Source organism: Nannospalax galili, unplaced genomic scaffold (assembly GCF_000622305.1).
Source record: "Nannospalax galili isolate Female #2095 unplaced genomic scaffold, S.galili_v1.0 scaffold85, whole genome shotgun sequence".
Taxonomy (NCBI): Eukaryota; Metazoa; Chordata; class Mammalia; order Rodentia; family Spalacidae; genus Nannospalax; species Nannospalax galili.
Genome location: NW_008358866.1, coordinates 11,124,198 through 11,132,528, shown reverse-complemented (window position 1 = coordinate 11,132,528; position 8,331 = coordinate 11,124,198).

The following is an 8,331-nucleotide window of genomic DNA, read 5'->3' as shown; positions in this document are numbered from 1 at the left end:
CAGGTTCAAATCCCAGCACCCACACGGCAGCTAACAACTGTCCGTAATTCCAGTTCCAGGGGATCCGACAGTCTCTTCTGTCCTCTGTGGCCATTGTACAACACTGGTGCACGTAGCTACATGCAGGCAATACATGCATACACATAAAATAAAAATAAATAAAATATTTAAAAAATTATAGCACTTGGTAACAAACTATCAAATAAGTTTCATCCATTCTTTCTACACAGAAAAATGAATAGCTGGAAAATGCACTGTTTACTTTATACTAGTTTGGTGTTCATTTTATCTGATTTGTAGAATACTCAAGATATTTAAACATCTTTCTGTGCTGGCATTTAGCATAGTAATGAATGTACTTACTACACATACTGGGATCTGCACAATCTTTGCAATGATGGGAGATGGGGAGAGTGGCATAACATATTACTACTTATCAAGACTTTTAAGTCTTTGAAAAGAAGTGAATGTCATGTCCAAGGAGCCACTACTTTGTACAAACATTCAATTATTAATTTTTTTCAGCACAAGATAGTAAACCTTGTGATTAAAAAACTTGAGCAAATAAACAGGAAGGAAATATCTTACTCAGATGTGAGTTTCTCATTAATGTATCCTGTGCTTCAGCAATATTTTTTATTGATTATGTGAACTGTTAACTATCCATCTGCAATGCAAATGTAACTGTAAAATTAATAAAAACATAGATTTATTTTCCTGAAGCAACTATAGAACTAAATTAAGTACTGGCTGCTCTTGCAGAAGACCCTGATTTGAGTCCTAACACCTACAGGGCAGCTAACAACCATCTGTAACTCCAGTTCTGGAGGAATCCTTCTTCTGACCTCTGCAGGCATTATATGACATGGGTGCACATATGCACATGCAGGCAATACACTCATACACATAACAATAATAAATAAAAATATAAAAAAGGAACTAAATTAAATAAAGTGTTTGACTTGAAGCAGCCGGCCTTTTTTGATAAAAGCTTTCAAATATCTGGCATGTTAAAAGTGTGTTGCTAGGAATGTGAAAGATGATATTAGACAAAGAATGACACTGTCTCAATCATTTTTTAATAAAGGAACATATATAGATTTCCTGGGCAGCTGCACCCTGCTTGACTGGTGGGCAACACTAATATGTATTCAGATATTCAGCAAGGTGGCTGCTGTCTGGATGCCTAGTGTGAAGACCTCTTACACAGATGGGCCTGTGTGACAGCTGGCTGCATGGTCTGCTCTGCCTTCTCTGGGAGTCTCACTGTCTATAACCCAAGCAGCTAATTTTGAGATACTAATGCATAGCACAGACCTCAAGAATGAATGGGGATATTCATCCCTGAGGCATGTCATGGGTTGATTATGATAAAAATTGCTTAATTATTTATTAGTGGTTGCTTTATAAATTACTCTGCTTTTGCTGGAGGGCATAAGCTGCGAGATGAGGGAGAAGAGCTTGGGCAGGAAAGCAGGCAGGGGACACAGTGGTGAAGAATTTCCTTTACCATGCCTTTTGACTTGATCCTGTAAGTGCCATGGAAACAAACATCCTTTACTAGAAGTTTGAAAAGTCAGATTTGAGTTCTTTCTGGGTGGATATTAGAAGATGGATTTGGAGGAATGAGAAAAGAGCAGGTAGCAGTTAAGATCTTGAAAGCCTGAAGGAAAAAGTTACAGAAAACCAAAGAAGAAGAGAAGAAAGCCCCCAAATATTTACAAAGTAAAGCAGGTAGGAAAAACAGGAGAATTCAGGAATTGATAGGCTACGAGGGCCACAAGCATAGGAGAGAGTTGTATTTCCTGCTTCATAAAATCAGGTAGAGAGTAAACCCTTAGCTGATAATGAAATCACAGGTGCTGATGCCAATTAGATGGGGAAACCTGAGTGGCTGATTGACCTACTTTCCTAATGGATACATATTGTCGCCCAGAACTTTCACAAGAGCAAATTTTATAGACAAATACATAGTAAACAATGAACGCAAAATGACAGACAAAGCCCTCTGAAAGAATCACAAAAGGCAGGAGAACATAAGTACCTTTTTGTGGAGTGGATATCGGGACAGACAAAGACGGAAGCAATTAGATTGCAGTGATTGTATTTGTCCTGTTGCAATGGGAGAGATTTTCCTTGCTCTGCTAATGAGCTCTGGCATGATGGCATTCTCCTTGCACCTCACTTATTCATTCATTCATTACAACGAGGCTTATTTTTCCCCCTTTACAAAGTAAATATTCAATAAGATCAAATAAATTTTGATGATTGCCAACAGATGGTGAGGGGCTCAACTTCAGGACCATCTGATCTTTTGCTTTTCAGCTCATTGCGGCTGTTCTTTCTACTTAATTACCTTCCCCTCACTTCCTAATCCCTTCCATGAAATTTTACACCAAGCTTGGGTCTAGCACTCTCTATTAATTTTGCACAACCTCCACTACTTTCTGATAAGATATTCTTTCTTTATAGCTATGTTGCTAATGGAGCTAAACAGCCTGCTTTCTACAGAAACTTTCAATCCCAATAGAACCATGTCTTTACTTAGTTTATTAATTCAATTTAATGCTTAGAATTTACAACTCTTTCTTACACACTTAATTTCATTGCACATCTGACACCACGGCTCAACCACTAGTAATTTTGTATAATCAAGAAGAACTTTAACTGACCTGTCTTTTAAATCTTTTTTATATGAGATGATTTTTTTTCAATCATGAAAACCAACTTAGTAGAGTGATACAAGTGTTTCAGTAAGAAATGTCCTTTTATACGTGAATGCATCTTTTATGACTGAAAGAGAAAGCAATGTAGCAATGCATATTTTAACAGTATTTTAGGGAGGTACCTAAAAGGTAGGAATTATGATTTCAGTATATTTGCAATAACTGTCTTGCAATCCATCATATAGCTACCTCATACTTACTTTAATCAGTCCACTGTTATTAGGCATTTGGTTAATTTCCAATGTTTTGGTATAAATAAAGTCATGACAACTGGCCTGAGACATGATGCGAGGGTCGGGTCTTATTTTTACACATGTGCTTGAGGCTGTTCAGTGTCTTTCTTGGAGACACATTTACCACACTTGTGCTGATAACACAGAGGAAGGGGGACCTTATATAGTAACCAATTAGGGGTTGCCTTTGATGAAAGCAGAAGAAAACATGAATGTTTTATACAACTTTTGGCTTGTTTTCTCTCTCCCTTCCTCCCTCCCTCCCTCCCTCCCTCCCTCCCTTCCTTCCTTCCTTCCTTCCTTCCTTTCTTCTTTCTTCTGTTCCTTTTTCTCTTCCTCCCCCCTCCCTTCTTTTGGCAGACTCCTTGCCATGACACCTGTTCAGAAGGACAGAGTGGTATTTGATCACATGAGCCAGTTCAGAAGTGTATTTGCTGGCACTGTTTGAGAGCTGCTGTGTTCTGAAGCTTTCTGTTGTTTTTGCCCTACAAATAGCAGTGGCATTTCCTAAAGTTAGGAGATGTCTGTGATTCGTGTGCTGCTTCTGCAAACCCGAGGAGTGCAATCGCTTTCCAAGTTTAGGCTGCCCTGGACAGCTGCGATGGACAGTAGCTATACTCTGTCATGATTGACAGAGGAGGGAAAGCTAGAGCCCCACTGCTTTATGAAAAACTCTTCTTATGGATGTGTGTGTGCAAAAGGCTATAGAAAAAACAAGGATTTATCTCAGCATGCTTTTGTAGGTGTGGGACGAAAACCTGTTAAAATTTGAACTAACTTCTAATAAGTGCATACAGAAACAACATTTTGCCTAACTCTTAACGGCACAATTAAAAAAAAAAAACATAGCCATATTAGGTTCTATTCTGTGGGTTTGGGCTTTCCCTTCTTTCCTCCTTTCCTTTCCTCTCCTCCCCTTTCCTCCCCTCCCCTCCCTTTTCTTTCTTCTGGCCTTTAACTTGCCATCCTTCTGCATCAGCCTTCCAAGTGCTGGAATTTTAGGTACTTTTCCATAATATCTGGCTTATTCTGTATTTCTTTATCAAAGGAACTGAACATTTCTTTTCTTGCTTTTTCTTGCTTTTTTTTTTTTTTTTTTTTTTTTTTTTTTTTGAGACAGGGTCTCCTGTAGCCACAGGTGGCCTGAAACTTGTTACTTAGACCAGGCTGGCAAGATCTGCCTGCCTCTTGAGTGCTGGGGTTAAAGCTACGCCCATGCCTGGCTCTTTTCTTCCATTTGGACATTCCTTTCCCTTCTGCTGTTCATATTCTTTGTACCGACTCCACTGTAAGAGTTAAAAAAAATTGTTGTCTGAGATGTCTTTGTATTTAAAGGTTTTTTTTTTTTTTTGAGAAGATAAAATGTTCAAACTTTGTGAAGAGCTGTATTTTTCAGGAGGAAGAAGGGATAGGAAGAGCATAAGAAGGGCACAAGGGAGCAAACATGCAATTACAAGGTGCTGGATTCAGTGAAGTTTCTGATCTGCATGGAGCACTGTGGCATTTATGACATAGCTGCTTACAACTGTGCTTCTGATGGTCTTTGTATTCCCACCCCTTAAATACTGCCCTGTTCATGGCATCGATGCCCAGGTGGCCATGTTTTATAATCTATGACGTTCATGAAGAAGTGTCTACTCCAAGGCCACCAGGCAAGAGGCTGCTGGGGCTCTGTGAGCTGAGCCTTAAGCTCTCATAGGAATAAGAACAGCCAGGAGAAAAAAGCTTGTCAGTTAATAGCAAATTCAAAAGAAGAAATGCACAGAAGGCAAATGAACCAGATTTCTTCTACAATGGAACTTGTAGAAGAAACAGTTTAAAGTAACAAATCCCTGCTGCGGAGCTCTCAGAAGCTGCACTACCTTGAGCCGAGAGCCTGGCGGGCTGCAGCTCCAGCGAAGCAGCCTGTGCATCCTCATGCATTTCTCTCTGTGTGTCTTGCCCCTTGAGCTTCTTTGAGCAGGTTATTTACAGGTCAATAAAACTGACGAAACGGGATGATTCTAAGCAAAAGTTAATATAGCTCTATGAACATACCCTATAAAGTTATTTTTATGGATAGTTCTTTCACTTAACAATTCCTAAGCATGAAATCATTGAGTGTACTAATGTCTTTATTAGTTGTTAGGTTGCAGAAATGAATCAAACACTTTCCAGAAGCGTATGGTTGAATCACACCTTTCTACATAGCATGGTTGTCCATGACTGCAGATTGTCGGATCAATGGTGGCCAGTGAGTTGCTAGGCAACTTGAAAGACAGGAATACAGAGCGGATGCAGCTTCATTCTGACACACATTCTTCACTGAAATGTTTGTAAAGAACTGTGAAGGGTCTGAAATTTTCTGGACTTCTAACACTAAGATATTAGCCTTCCACAGTTTAATAAATGCTGGCACAAGACAGGCAACTGCTGGGTCACAGAAACGAAAGACTTTATTACCGGAAGGCAAGGAACATGAGCTTTATGTTTGCTTTAGGCTTCCTTGACTCCAAGTCCCATGGGGGCAATGCAAAGTAACCCAAGTGGATGTGTCACAGTTGAGTAACACCCTGCTTCAGGAAGTTAAATCTTTTTACAGTGTACTTGGAGCCAACCTACCTGACATGTCCTGAGGGGAGACATTATCTTTAATATACTGGATAGCCATGTTGCCTTCTGCTTTAGAGAACACTATCTCTGTCTTCCAAGGTTGTTTGCTATCATTATACAAACATCCTTGAACAGATAGTACTGAAGAAATGTCATTAGTGCCTGCCTCTTCTTGTAATGAATGAAGAAATGCCGAACACCCAGAGAGAGTTATCTCCCAGTAATGCTCTTTCTCCGGGTGTTTTTAGGTTTTGAAACAATTCAAAGTTTTGTTCTTATTTGCTCATTCTTGAAGATTGCCTGATATTCCATATTCTATTGACTTTAAAAGTACTGTTTACTTTAAAATGACTTCTGTTTTACTTTACATAAATGCACTTTCTCTCACTTAAGCAAAGAGGAAAGTTAGTTGGAGGAGATGGAATTATTTTATAGTTCAAGGAGCAACCACAAGCCCAGTGCAGCTCAGTGACCTCCACCGGCAGGAGTGGAAAGTCATCTATAGAGTGCTGTTGTTGGGATGCCTTAACATCAGAGGCTTCCTTCTCTGCTCACGGCCTTAAATTCTCACAAGAGTGGAGTTGAATGACCCAGCTCTGCTAAACTTTTCCTCTCGATTTACACTTATGCCTTGGGGGTGGGGGGCGGTCATCGGTGCACAGACCTGGTAAATCTTGTTTGTTCCCGTAGGAGGGATGGTTTTATGGGAGCTTGGAAGCCTTCCCAATTGCTTTCTATTATATCTGGATTCATTTTGATTCACACTTCATTGCTCATAAGAGATAGGCAGTTATTGGTTTGAGCTTTGTTTCATCTCATCTTTTTAATCAATTAAGCACTGTCCCATTGTATGTCATTTTCTTGGCTCTCTTTGTCTTCTGGCATTTCTTAATTTCTAAGAGTCATTTTGTGATTAGATTTTAGCCAGTTTAGTGATTTGAGGACTTGGGGTGAAGCTAAGTAGCCTCTAGAGGTGGAAGATAGATAGGGGCTGTGGCTTTTCTTGAAGGTCTTGTCACTGAATGATATTCTGCAAGTTAGATCAAGATTTAAGGAAAATTTGTCAGTGTTAAGTGACTATTAACTAGTCGTGTAACTTCAAGTCCATTACTTAAGTAATAAAAAATGCTATTTTATGTGGACTAACACAACCTCTGTTGTGAATTTCAGTAATTCTATTTGAAATGCCAGAGTAGTCATCTCTAAAGCTGTGGGTTTTCCTAATTGGGGTATTCCCAAGGGGACTTAATCAACCCTGGAGTGAAGGCTAATACTACCTTATCGTTCACATGCACACACATACATGAGACCTCCTGAAGAAGGACTCTAAAAGTAAATTAGCAGACAGACAATATAATAAGCTAAAATTTAGGCACTTAGTCATGCACTCATGCTAATTTTCATACTCCTTTGTAATTAACATTCCTCCTGACTGGATTAATTGGGTTTGCAATAAGTAATCACATTTGTAATACTGCAACTGTTCCCAAATTAATTGCTCACATGTTCAATGAGCCATTACATGTTCTCTTTTAAAGCTGCTTAGAGAGTCCACAATTTGAGAGCTACAGTCCTAAGCACTTTGGGGAAAGTGATATAGAATCATCTAAGAATGTGGTGACAAAAATAAGCTAATGTGGCTCCCAGACTTTAAGAGTACATGAAATGGGCCGATGGCTCATTTGTTAAGAGTACTGGCTGCTCTTGCAGGCGACACAGGTTCAAACCCACATGGCACCTAACAACCGTCCATAACTCCAGTTCTAGAGGGGTGAACACCCTTTTCTGACCTCTGTGGGCACCACATGATATGGGTACATGTACATACATGCCAGTAATACACTCACACATAAAAATAATCATAAATAAAATGTTTTTAAAAAGAGTACATGAGAAGGACCTTCGTGTATTAACAATGTGGATATCCTAGGTTCATGCAGGCATTCTGGCTTGGAGGGTAATTGTGGGGTCTGGAAAACCTTTGCAAAATACTGTATACTGTTGGCCTGGAAAAAGGCATCTATGCACATGTCCAACTTTGCCAGTGAGTTAAAGGGAGGATTTTTTAAACTCAAAATAGGCTGCAAATTATAATTGCCAAGAGAGATTATTTAAACAATATTTCAGACCACTTAAGTCATAATGTGTGTGAGATAGTGGTAGACAGTGGTCAAAACATCTGCATTTTATTTTCCAACCTGAAATGGAGAGCAGAGCTTTTTTGACCCTGCAGTGGGCCAGTCGATTTTACTGAATTGTTCTCAAGCAGCTACCTCACAAAAGTAAATCTAAAGAGGAATCTGTAAGTCTTACAAAATCTTACAAACTACACAGCTTGATTTGTGTATTGGTGAGAAAGCAAGTCATTTTTGTCATTGATTTGTCTTGCTCTCCTCAAAGGTTCAAAGGATTTAGTGGACTTAGCACTGTTTGTGAGTTTTTGATAGATAGCGTTCCCCTGTTTGAGAGAGAAAAGTGAGGTGCTTTGTTATAATTTATAGTGTTCAACTGAGTGTTACTGTGATAGCCTAGTTGAAGAAAAACCCAAGGAGACATGTGGACCTTAGTTTTTTAATAGTGTGCTGAACAGTAACTAAGAGTAAATATTCATTGTGAAGAATCTGTAGAAACTTGTAAAATGAGAAATTTTCCAGATGTTATGTGAGGCAAGTTTTTAAAAAAAAGTCTTTTGATTAGGAACTAATTTTATGCTGATGAGAAAAACAGTAAATGGAAATTCTAATTTAGTTACATTGATAACATTTTAGAAATTATTTCAG